This window comes from Lonchura striata, chromosome 9, assembly GCF_050655825.1.
Source record: "Lonchura striata isolate lonStrDom1 chromosome 9, ASM5065582v1, whole genome shotgun sequence".
NCBI classification, from domain to species: Eukaryota; Metazoa; Chordata; class Aves; order Passeriformes; family Estrildidae; genus Lonchura; species Lonchura striata.
Window position 1 is genome coordinate 16,822,340 of NC_140711.1, and position 12,181 is coordinate 16,834,520.

At 42.4% G+C, this 12,181-nt stretch overlaps 1 protein-coding gene across 5 annotated transcripts in view; it reads right to left on the minus strand.

The window, feature by feature from the left end:
* The window catches only part of TFDP2 (transcription factor Dp-2), a 55,371-nt gene extending 44,680 nt beyond the window's left edge, over positions 1–10,691 (minus strand). For 4 of the 5 annotated variants that reach the window (XM_085587154.1, XM_021536947.3, XM_021536946.3 and 1 more), the window contains exon 1: positions 10,447–10,686. The gene's annotated coding sequence lies outside the window, so the exon portion shown is untranslated. Of the gene's footprint in view, positions 1–10,446 lie in introns of all 5 variants that reach the window. The other variant, XM_021536945.3, reaches the window with a different exon arrangement.
* Positions 10,692–12,181: the final 1,490 nt, after the last annotated feature.

Genomic DNA, 12,181 nt, shown 5'->3' on the forward strand with positions numbered 1-12,181 from the left:
GGCTTTTAATGAAATGTATATATACAGAAAACAGAATTCAGAATTTTTAGGAAACATGCAAGAAAAAAAACAATTCAGATCTAACTCATCTTTTAAATAATTTCATGTTTTTTTATTAAACCTGTGTAGTTAGAATTATAATATTAGAATTCCAGGAAAATACAAAAATTCTGGTATACCAAAAAGTAGTATAAAGTGATTTATTTTTTTTTAATGAAAGCTTCCAGAAGCCTTATAGAAAACAGAAGCAAAGTTACAAATCAATGCCATCAGCGAAAACCATTTTAAAGGTAGAATTAACTTGACAAAGTGTTTAGGTACCTTGAAAAGTACTTTGTAAGTATTACTTACAGTTTAAAAATGGACTACAAAAGACATTTGAATTGCATTTGGATGAATAAGAGAGAGAGAGAAACATTCATACTTTGAAGCGTGGAATCAATTCAGTAAAATTAGAAAGATACCTAAACTATTTATCAAAGAAGAGTCATGACCATCAACAGCAGAACTCACCAGTTACAAAAGTAGAGTGCAATTCATGCCATTTCCTCTGTATTTTAACCTGTGTCAAGTTTGAGAATATGCCAGGGGTTTTTCAGTAGTGTGTGCACTAATGAGGAACTCTACCATCACATCCTATCACTGCTTTAGTAGTTTTGGATAACCCAGGAGAATTTTAAATTCTAGGCTGTTTCTACACATTTCTTTGTTTATTCAGACATATCAATTAAACTGTTAGAGGTGTCCTCCACTTCCTGTTGACCAAGTTGTACTTATCTTCCTTGGTGCCTCCCTTTACTGCAGCCATAATTAAGCAGTTACTCCAGCATGTGAACACCACACAATTCTACTAAGACACTCTCCTGTGAAAACTTGCACATTTTAGTTTCACCACAAAACATCCAAGAAAATAATACAAATTTTTCTCTGGCTTCAGAGAAGATACTACAAAGAGGTATCTATTCCCACCCTGGGGAAAGGAGCTACTGGATCTGGTAGTAATCCTGAAACCTGAGGCCATAAAGCTACAGAGGTCATGGCAAGGAGCAAATACTGAATCCTTGCAATGCATCTGAAAATTATGATCTTTGGTGCCTGTTCTTCGAAATTTCTGACGCTTGCAGATGAACTCTCCAAATCCATCATCTGGAGCTCTGGCCAAAATTCACGTTGCAGTCTGACCTCCCTCTCTTTCTTTAAGAGGCTTTACAAGTAATTTACTCAAATAAAATGTAGTTAAGAACATAATTGCTGTGCAATTTTAACTCCTTTACAGATAAGCAAACTAAGTTCATCTTTGACAAGTTATTTGCTGTCAAGCTTAATGATCCAGAAGGTATTGTCCATAAAGTATTACAGTCCTTTGCCACAATGCTCTTCAGCCAGTAAGAACAGTTGGGATTCTTCCAGCTTTATGAACACATTTTGTCAAGCCCGAGAAGCCAGACTTTGTGACCCCACCATCTGCCATGACCTCTTGTCAGGTTCAGACAAAAGAACCGACACAGATGGCCTCAAAATGGAGATTTTCTTCATTCCCAGTTGCTGCATGTGCTTGCACCACACAGACAGAAAAACATAAAACTCAACCTTTTTTCTTCTTTAGCTGGTTTCTACTGAAATGAAGCTGCACAAAGACAGAGCTCAGAGCACATGAGACTCAAAGATTGCTTTTTTCTGAACTACATTTCTCCCTTCATAAGCTAAGCCTTGGTTTATAATCCACTCCCATAAATTTGCCTTTTGGTCATATATTGTACACTACAAAGAGCCAATCAAACTGTCTGACTTTGTAAACTCTGAGTTGTAGCTTCTTTTAGAACATATTTTCAAATCACTTATGCCATTGATATTAAAAAGCCAGTTTAAGCATTAAATTTACAAGAGCCCTGACAATCAAGTTCTAGTTACAGCAGAACAGTACAGGAGTTTTATCTGTACCTATTCCAACTACAAGTTAAAAGCCAGATCTATTCTGAAGTTTTGATGATTCTGACGCTGAATCGCAGTGCAACAAACAGTGCAAAACAGAAAACAGTTATCTGCAGAGTAACATTGCATTCCTTCTTATATTTATTTTCTATCTATCGTCCAAAGTCTTATTTTTAAATTATCCCTATAAGACAACATAACAGTCTGTTCACTGCTTTACCAAACTTACTCTGGTTTCTCTTCTAAAATTTTATCAGTCCTTCACACCCTCACCTAGAACAGCACCATGCAAAGATCCTCTTCAGTGCAAGAGTCCAGTTCCCAACAGAAAGTGACATTAATGTAATATTACATCAGTACTAAACACCTACAAATGAATACAACTATTGGACAATCACCTAAATTGTTATGATGAAAAGTCTTTACAGAACACATGAAAGGTAAAAAAAGAGATATTTTAGTATACTAGAATGATTTTTATTACCTCTAAGGAGTGATTTTTTCCATTGACCTGATAAACAGTATTGCAAAGTGAAAATTATTCCAGGTAATTGGGTCAGCTTCAGCTAAGAGGAAAGTGTGATGATGTATAACACTAGACTTTCCACAAGAAAGTAATTTATACTTTTCATATCCCTCTCCATAGTACTAACTTTCAACTATTACAAGACTGATTTCAGAAGACAGAAGTAACAAAAAGACTCCTTATTAATCAGGCTGATTTATGCAAAGCATCTACATGGCTTAGACCACCTGTTATACATATGCTGCTTCAGTGTGTCTCAAGTTTTCAGATCAGTAAAATTTCAGAATTATTAAGTAACTTATCAAAAATCCACCTGCTCCCAGGAAGTGTTCCTCCAGCTTGTTCCTAAAACATGTTTCAATATCTAACTCCTTTTTGGAAAAAAAAAAAAATTAAAAAAACCAAGACACAAATGCCATATAACATCCAGCTCCTCACTCAGTGCATCTCTTCAAAAAAGACAACCAAGGTATTTATTCAACAAGTCACATCCACAACATGGGAAATAAGTCACCACCTTCAGCTGTCACACAGTAATTTTTATTTTGAAAATAACATTAGAAAGTAGCTCTAAGGAAGCCCTTGAAAGGAACTCCCAGCATGACATGTATGAAAAAACAACTTATTTTTCCATCCTTTACTGTGAGCAACTGTATGCCTTCTAGAGAGACTGAACAAAGCAAGTCTATGTGACTTGACCACTAAATGATATAATAAATTTTTAACGAAATAAAATAATTTGAGAAGAGTAGTCAGTTTAAAAGTGTCATTGTTTAATCACCTTCACTTGACATAAAGGCTGCAGCCTGTGAATCCAAAGCACAATTCTCCCAACTATACAACACAAAAAGAAAATGAGGATTACTGCTTTAAACCTAGATCCAAATGAAAGATAAAACTACCTGAACCTAACTAGAAAGTGAAGATCTCATAGTCTAGATAAGATCGAGCAAAATGCCAATTTATCATCAGAAAAAATTAACTGACACCTCCTGGCAACAGCAATGATTATGACTCAAGTTTACACAGCACAGAGAACCTGCAAAAACAGAGGAGGCATTTCACAAGTTCAATGAGTATAAACTGTAGCACTTCAGCTCCATGAGGAGAACCACCAACCTCCCTGGTTCGCTAAAAGCAAATGTCCCCTCAAGGACTTAATGTAGCAAATAGTGAGGCAACAAATGAATTGGATACCATTCACCACTTTTGGAGTGGATCCAAATGCTACATCCCAATTACTCTCACTATTTGCTGTATTTACTCACTGTTGTACCTATTATTTACTACCAATGTACATATTATATGACTGTACATGTAAACATGACTAGAAAAAGCACTGTTTGATGGAAGCTACTGAATATCCTGAATCCCAGTGATGAAGACAGGTCTGAGTGAGAAGAACACGTAACACAGGAAGAAAATCCAAACCTGGATTCAAACTCTCTCCTAGCTGAAAGTGCTCAAAGTCTCCATTCATTTAACTGCACTGCTGACCCTCAGGTTCTGCTGCTTCCCAGTCCTGGCAGTGCTGAGTCCCCAGCTCCAGCAACCTGGACCCGGATGCTCCTTCCCTCAAGGGACTTGGTTCCTTAGGCGTGTTCCTGGACATGCTCAATGCCAGCACCAGAAGTGAACTACATGTCTAAGAACAGGGGCAGCACTCATGGCTTCTTTCAAAATCAGTGGGGTGAAGCATGTCTCTTATTGTCCAAATAAGGAGAACTTTACATTAAACATGTGGAATAATTCCCAAGCAATTGAACCTTCGAAGGCTCTTTTAATTCCCCAAACCAGCTTACTGTCAGTCAAGATAGAGTACATAGGGCCTGACATCAGCACAGTGGGTAACATTCATGCAGCACTTAAAGCATCGTCTGAAATGTCTTTTTGAGATTTATAGACAACTTTTATCACTACTAAGATAAATCTGGAATTAAGACAAATTTAGCTGCAGGGTTTTTTTAAGCAGACAATCAATTCTATAAGCTCATTTTTTGTTCTCTCACTGTGTTTCTAGCCCATAGCTGACTACTACACAGGCACAACATTAGGAATCTGCTGCTTCCGTAGTATGAAGCAGGTAAAACTTCCTTTCAGAGAAAACAGCCCACTGTATTTTCACAAACACATTTTTGTCTGAAGAAATTTCATTTTCACAAAGGATTGACATTTGAAAGAAATTTAGTGACCTATGTGATGACTGTAAAATACCTTGGTAAGATGGTGTGCCAAGAATACATTGGCTCCTCTTTCAACCAAGCCCAGCTGAAAACAGCATCTTTTTGTCTACTGAGACTTCACACCAACTTCTTCCTAACATCAGCCCATACACTGTATGATAGATCGGAGAATGCTCTAGATCTTAATCTGGTTTTGTAAATTGTGAGATTTAAAACTTCCAGAATTATCAGCATATTAACAAATATATGGAAATGTTTAACCACACTGGTGAGATGTACTGTTGGCTACACTTCACAGCTGGAAGAATCTTAACATCCAATGAACTGAAGATAATTTTATATCTGCATTTAGTTAAAGATGACCAAGTTATATGGTAACAAAAAACTTTATTATGAAGACTTTGTAGCTATTTTTTCCATTTTCCTTATAGTTTGCTAGAAGCTTTGCTCTAGTTTAATGCCGTTATTTAACCTTACTCTTGCATGAGTTGAAGATTATGACAGTATTCACCAAAGGGTAAAGGTTACAAAAATTTCATACTTTTTTTATTATAAATTGATACAAAGGCAAAAGGGGATTTTTCTGGTGATGAACAAGCTCATGAATACTCATTACAGCACACAGCATTACCTGAAGGGCACAGTTCCATGAAATATATTGCACTCTGAGATCCCACCCCTTCTAAGATTGCTACAAGGGATCTTCCACTTTTACCCACTTCTTCCACTTTCCACCCCTTCCCACTGCTGCACACTCTCACCAGCTCCCATTCCTACCTGATCCCCTCAGTGAGCCAGTTCAGTTCTAATATTGTCAGAATTCCAACAGTGGGGCTGACAGGGGGTAGAAGAAAGTTCTCCACATGCTGGGACCCCTGACAGCTCCAAGGGCCACCTCAGCCTGTGCACAGGACAGGACCAACCCTCAGACTCACCAGCTCTGTCTGGTTTTCAGAGCCATGTCATGATTCCACTTCTGAAGAAAAGCATTCATGATCCCTCAGAATTTACTTATGGATTGAAATGTGACAAAAGGTTGGATATGGTTTGTTCATATGAAGACTACTGTATGCTTTTGAAGAATTCACTGGGGTGTGTGCATGCTTCAAAAATCCATTAGGAAGGGGGATATTTTTGTCTCCAGATCACAGCTTCCTCAATTTCTTTTACAGCAAGAAGCAGGATTAATAATTTGCTTTAGACAGAGAGCAGAAGTCTGCTGTTATTCCAAATCAATACACAGCTTGAAATTGTATCAGTTGTATGTAAGGAGTTACTGATCTAAAAGAAATGTTGAATGTGTTTTCAATTCTAAGTTGAATTTTAAATAAACTGAAGTTTACAATAACCCGACTACACCTTTAAGAGAACAGAAATATATTTCCCACATTCCTCAAATCTCAAGGTCAAGTTTACAACAAAAGGAAGTTACCTCACTCCTTCCTTCCAAGAAATGGAGAGCCCATACACATACAGGTTTCTTATTTCACTCTGAGGACATAAGCTCACTTTCACTTGCAGTTTCTAATCTCATCCATAATTACTGGTCATGTTACCACCATATATTCTTGGATGACCATTACAGTTCACAAGTGACTTTTAGTATGTCAATGCATTGGCATTCACAAACCTTAATGAGCAGCTACTGATATATCTGCTTTAATTCCCACAAATAGCTGCTACCAAGTTGAAGAATTCCTCTATACAACTAAAAGGTCACAGCCTTAAAGACAGTGGGTACCTGTTGCAACTTGCTAATTTCTTTCTGACCTTTTCTTTTTTTTCCCTGTAATTTGCAATAAGAAAATAGTAATTGAAAATGGTCCCATATTCACACAGAACACATTTGTGTACACCATCCATGGCTAAATGGATTATGAATTCCTATCAAATTAACCTTTCCATATACCCAGCCAGATGTTATAGTCACCCAAGAGAGGTCAGTGAGGGACTCCACTGAACAAAAGTACTAAAGAGGTTGTAAGCCACAACTGAATCATTTGCTATTCCCACCCAACCAACACGAATCTGGCAGCAGCAGGAACCTGATGGAACAGGAGAAACCTGCCTTGCCAAACAGAGGAGCACACTCACACACACAGAAAAAAATAAATTCAGCTGCAAGACCAGAATTACATTCACAAATGGATTTTGGTCTATAGGTGGTAACAAAAATTCCATGGTTTGGACATGGTTTGCTCCATTCACTGTTAGCAAAGATCTGAGGAACAGAAGCACAGTCTCAGCTACCATCACTGCCTTCTCTGACCATTGTTTGTGTAAAACCTGTTGGTCAGGGCACATCCACTGACTGAAATAACACAAAACTAGTCAAAACAACATCACCTTTATAAAGTGGATGATTTCTACAGTTCATGTTGACTAACAGCAGGTTAAGAAGTTTTGTGAAAAACCTGGCTGTTCATGTCAATCAAATATCCTACAGACTGTAAAACAGGAAGATCCCAGTGCTGTGACAATTCTGGATAATGCCTTCAAAGATACCTCTAAACAAACCCCATTTGTGCTTAAATTATTTGGGAAGTTACCAATAATCAAGTTGTCTTCTCTTTTAAACCTTATCAAATCAGAAAGAATGAAACGGCCAACACCTGAATTGCTGCAGTTCACAACCAAGTACACTAACAAAACTGAACACTCATCTTTTTCCAGCTTAGTTCCAGGCTCCATAGTGACAGCCAATACTGGATGTGAGCTGGCTAAAGCACTATTTTTTACCAAGTCAGTACTAAAAAAATCTATAAGTTACTTCAGGTTTCAGTAGAGACAAATATACTCAAAAATGGCTTCACATTAGGCAGTGGATTTTGCAAACTGTGTTCTGAAAGGCAAAGAGTTTCTTCAACAGTACTAAGTGAATAGCTGGACCTCAAATTATTTTCAAACATCATCTTTCTTAATTTAATTACTGTTCTGTATTTCACCAGAAGCATGATGTTCTACAAAGCTGTGCTCTTGTTACATTTCCATTATAATGGTCTTGCAAACTGAACTATTGTAGGCCTGCAGTTTAACTTGCTTAGATTGATTTTTATGCTAGAAATATTGAAAAGCATAAAAGTAAATTTGAACAGTCTCTAAAGCCCTTTATTGGAAATGGCACACAGGACCACAGGACATCAGACCAAGGAGCAAAGGAGTTCCTTTAATGAACTATTACTACACCAAGACACTGGGATTGTTTTTCACCTAATACCTAAAGTTTTGTGACAAACCGATTCCAGTGGTTTCTTGGCTTTATGCACAAAAGAATATGCAGATGTATTTCCTTGCAGCAGAACAGACAGCTGATTTTCCCTATTTTAAGATTCACTGTTGGTTCATTAAGAGTCATGTATGGTGAATCTAACTGAAAAGATAGTGGAGAAAGTCTTATACCATTACACTCAAGAAATGAAAAAGCAAACAATTTAAGAAATTATCCCTTATTAGAGACAGCCCTAAGAACATTATTTTAAGGTAGCACACCATAAGAAATGCAATTCTAAGAACTGAATTAGACTGGCTATAACTAGAACTCATTCTGCTCCACATTAGGATGCAGAAATTCAAATATTTCTCTCTACATAGGATGGGCTGCTTCCCCCCCATACCATGCAAGTCACTACTCTATATTGCATTTAGAGAGTCACATTCAGCTTTCAAAGGCACAGTGACAAGGTCTGCACATCTAAACCAAGTAACATCATACACCCTTGAAGAGGATGTAATGCTGGAATTTTGGTCCCTGTTTCTTCACTAAACCTGTAACAATTTTAGCCAAAGCTACTGAAGGATCCTCACTGGGAGGGTGCTCACAACTGCTCAGGAAGTGTGTCCAGATGCACCAGAGGTCTCTACAGTGCTGTCCAACATGGACAAGAGTAGACAGAGGTAAGGAATTCTCTTATGTTACTGACATCTCCTGCAGAATAGCACTGCTGCTGCCCAGCTGGGCTGCTTGGCCTGTGCCTTTTACACGGGAGAGCTGCTGCCAAGATGCTGTTCTGAAAACTGTACCTTCCCACTTTGTAAAGGCCACCAGTCAGAACCCTCTGCAGCAATCAAAGCATTCCTCTTACTGGTGTGTTTTCCATAAAATTAATTCTATTAAGATAGTACAAGTCAAATGGTTTCTTTTTGCTTTGCTGCAGTACTGATTTTTGTTCAAAGAGGAAGTGGTTAAAAGCCAAACAATTTGACAGTAATATAAGATCACTCTTAAATTTACCCATGAGGCAATCTTATTAATATTTAATAATTTTCTTTTTTTTCCCCCTAGGATAGAAGTAAATAATTTGACCTGTTACTCTGTCCTCTTCTAAAGGCACTAGACTCACTTCACAGTAAGAAACTTTTCAAAAGAAAACTTGACTTTTTTTTCCTTTTGACCACCTCTCCCACCAAGACCTTTCTATAACACAAATTTCTTCTTAGTCCTCCATGTTTTTTTCAAAGTGCTATATTTAACACCCTACACGTTAGTTTGAACAGAAGTTCCTGAAATTCAATACTTCACTGCGTAAAAAACACCAGTGAGTACACACAGCATTGGCATACATATGGGCTGTGAAACACAGTTCTGCATTTGCCCTGTAACACTGGTCCTCTCAGTCTTTGCCACACTTATAAAGATCCCTTTTTGTGTATTTTTTGTGTATGTATAATCAAAAGAACTGAAGTTAATTTGGGAAGGGTAAAGGAATAGAGAAAATGGAATTTATTTCTTTTTTAACAGCATCCATTTTTACCAGCATGTTATTTTTGAATCAAAGATTGTACCAAGTTGCAATTTGTTACAGCACCACACAACCTCCAATATTTTACTATCTTTTGTCAACATAATTAAGCTACATCAGTGATAGTAGTTGAAAAAAAGTCACTGTGAGCCATATTAATGAAGAGTCAAAAAAATAATTGAACTGCTTTCAGAATTATGAAAATCGACCAAGAAATAATTTGTAAAAAATGTTTACCCAGCATACTACAGCATATCAATTAAAACTATTCATTTTCTCTGTCAAATCAAGAATTTACAGAGAAATTACAGAGAAAATGAAACCCAAAGTTTCGTTTCATTTCAACCCTTTCTTCAGAGGAGAACAGCACAAGCTGTGATACACAGCTCGGCATCCAACCTTTACTCAGTGAGAGAGAACGCTCTCATTTGCGGTTTTCTTCCACATTTCAAGGAAGTTTGCTTATTCCGTATTTTCCTCCTATTGTTTGTATTCTCAGCTCCAACAGACGGTGTTTACACTGGGTTCACCTCTGCCGCTGAGCCCTGTACCGCTGGAAGCCCGGGCAGGCCTGTAACTCCCAGGAAGAGGCAGGCAGGGAAGTTTTGTTGTTGTTGTTGTGCCGGACTGACCCTCTCCCGGTAGGACCCGCGGGTGAGAACCGCCCCGACAAGAAGTCCGGGCGGCACGGAGCAGGGCCGGGAGCTCGGGCGGTGCCTCGCGGCTCCGGGCCGGGCCGCCGCTCGCCCCGCAGCCCGCACAGCCCCGCGCGGCCCGGCCCCGCCGCGCTCCCCACAATGGAGGAGGCGCCCCGGCTGTCACCGCCGCCCGGGCCCGCCCGCAGGTGTCGGGCCCCGGCTCCCACCCTGCCGGGGCGCCCGCCCGGCCTGAGGCACCGGGGGGACGCGGCGGGGGAGACCGCGCTGCCCGGGGCACCGGGGAGGGGGCGGCAGGGCCGGCGGGACCGCGCTGCCCGGGGCACGGGGGGCGGCGGCCGCTGATGGCTGAGGAAAGGGGCTGTCCTTCCCCCCACAGCCCCCCACACCCGCCCCCGCCCCCCGCTCACCCGCAGGACCGGCCAGGGACGAAAGGTAAGGCGGGCGGCAGCGCGGGCTGGGCCCAGACAGCAACGCTGAGGCGACGAGACGGCGACGGTCCCTTGGCAGCCGCCGCGGCAAGGAGCGATCGAGTCGCGCCGACGACGCCTCTCGGCCGGGCCGGCGCCGCGCACTCGCCGCTGGCGAGGAGGCCCCGGAGCCGGGACCCTCGGCGGCCCCGGTGCGTGGCGGCGGCAGCGCCCGCAGCGCCCCCGGCCCGGCCCGGCCCCGCCGCCCCCCCGCGCCCGCCCCGCGCCCAGCGCTGCCCGGTCCTGCTCCCCCGCACAAGCTTGGCGGCGTCTGCCGGCCGGGAGCGCCCATTGGCCGCCGCGCCGCGTGACGTCAGGCGCCCTCCCCGCGTCATTGGCCCGAACCCGTGTGTGTACACACACCGCCCGCCAATCCGCGGGAGCGGGGCCGGGGGGGCGGGGCGGAAGGGCGTGGCCGGCCGGGACCGACCGGGACCCGCGGCCGCCGCCTCTCCCCCGCGGCGCGCGCCGGCCGCTGTCAGGGCGCGGGTTCGATCCCCGCGACAGCTCCGGGCGGCCGCACCTGTCCCAGCGGCGCCCAGGTGCTGCGGGCGGTACGGAGCGTATAAATACACAAACCCATACATATTTATAGGCCTGTATTTACACACAGCGCGCGGCGCCGCGCTGGCTGCGGCCGCCGGCCGTGCCGCTTATCTGCGAGGAGCCGGTGGGGCTGCGTCCCGGGATGCAAAGTTCAGCCCCGCCGCGGGCGCCGCAGGAACGTCCGGCCTCGGCGCGGAGCCGGCGGCACACGGAGGCCAGGGCCGGTGCACCGTGCCCTGCCCCGCGCTCCCCCTGCGAACAAAGGCTCCCGGGCCCACAAAGCGCCGGCGGGGCCCGGAGCAGCGACCGCGCCCTCGCACCTCCGCCCTGCGAGACCCGGGACCCGCTCCCGCAAAAACCCGGACCCAGCTCGGCGCCTTGGAAAAGCCTTAAGTGCTTGATTTCAACATCTTTAACGCTGTAAAAAAACTGTTTCAACGAAGCAGGGTTACATATTCTTACAGAGACCATATAAATAGAAAGTACTCCTGGGAGCAAAAAAAATAAATTCGGCACTAGTTCCATTCAGCACAACGATGCAACATTTGTTAAGTCTTTCTCGAGTGCTGCCAGGCACACATCCAAGGCGTGCAGTTACCCATTTTGCATATTTCTCTAACACAAACGCAGCTTAATGCCACTGAGCAAGCTGAGCAGAACAAGGTTTATGGGGACACAAACACTATTATGTGCTTTAGATTCCTGCAAAACATACATGGTAAGCTTCTGTTTTTCTTGCATTACAAACATTAAATACTCTAGAAAGACATATTTTTGATCCTGTACCCTTCACTAAAAAGGGAAGTAACACCAAAAAACCAAGTGTTCAGCCTATAAAGTGGAGTTCCTAAATATCAGTTTAAGGAATATTAGCAATATTAGCAAACAAGACCTTTATATTTATTTCAATGGGGCAGTTTACAACTGAAAATCTTGCATGTGCCTAGGAATTTGCAGATTGTGGTTTTAGTTTATTTTCATCCTGTAAAAAACACTTCCATAACATGTGACAAAAACTTTTATCAATATTGTCAGTGTTATGCAAGATACATTCACAAAAGCAATAGAATTGGAGTCCCCTCTAACAGGTACGACCACAACCACTAATATGACACACGCCCTGACAGAA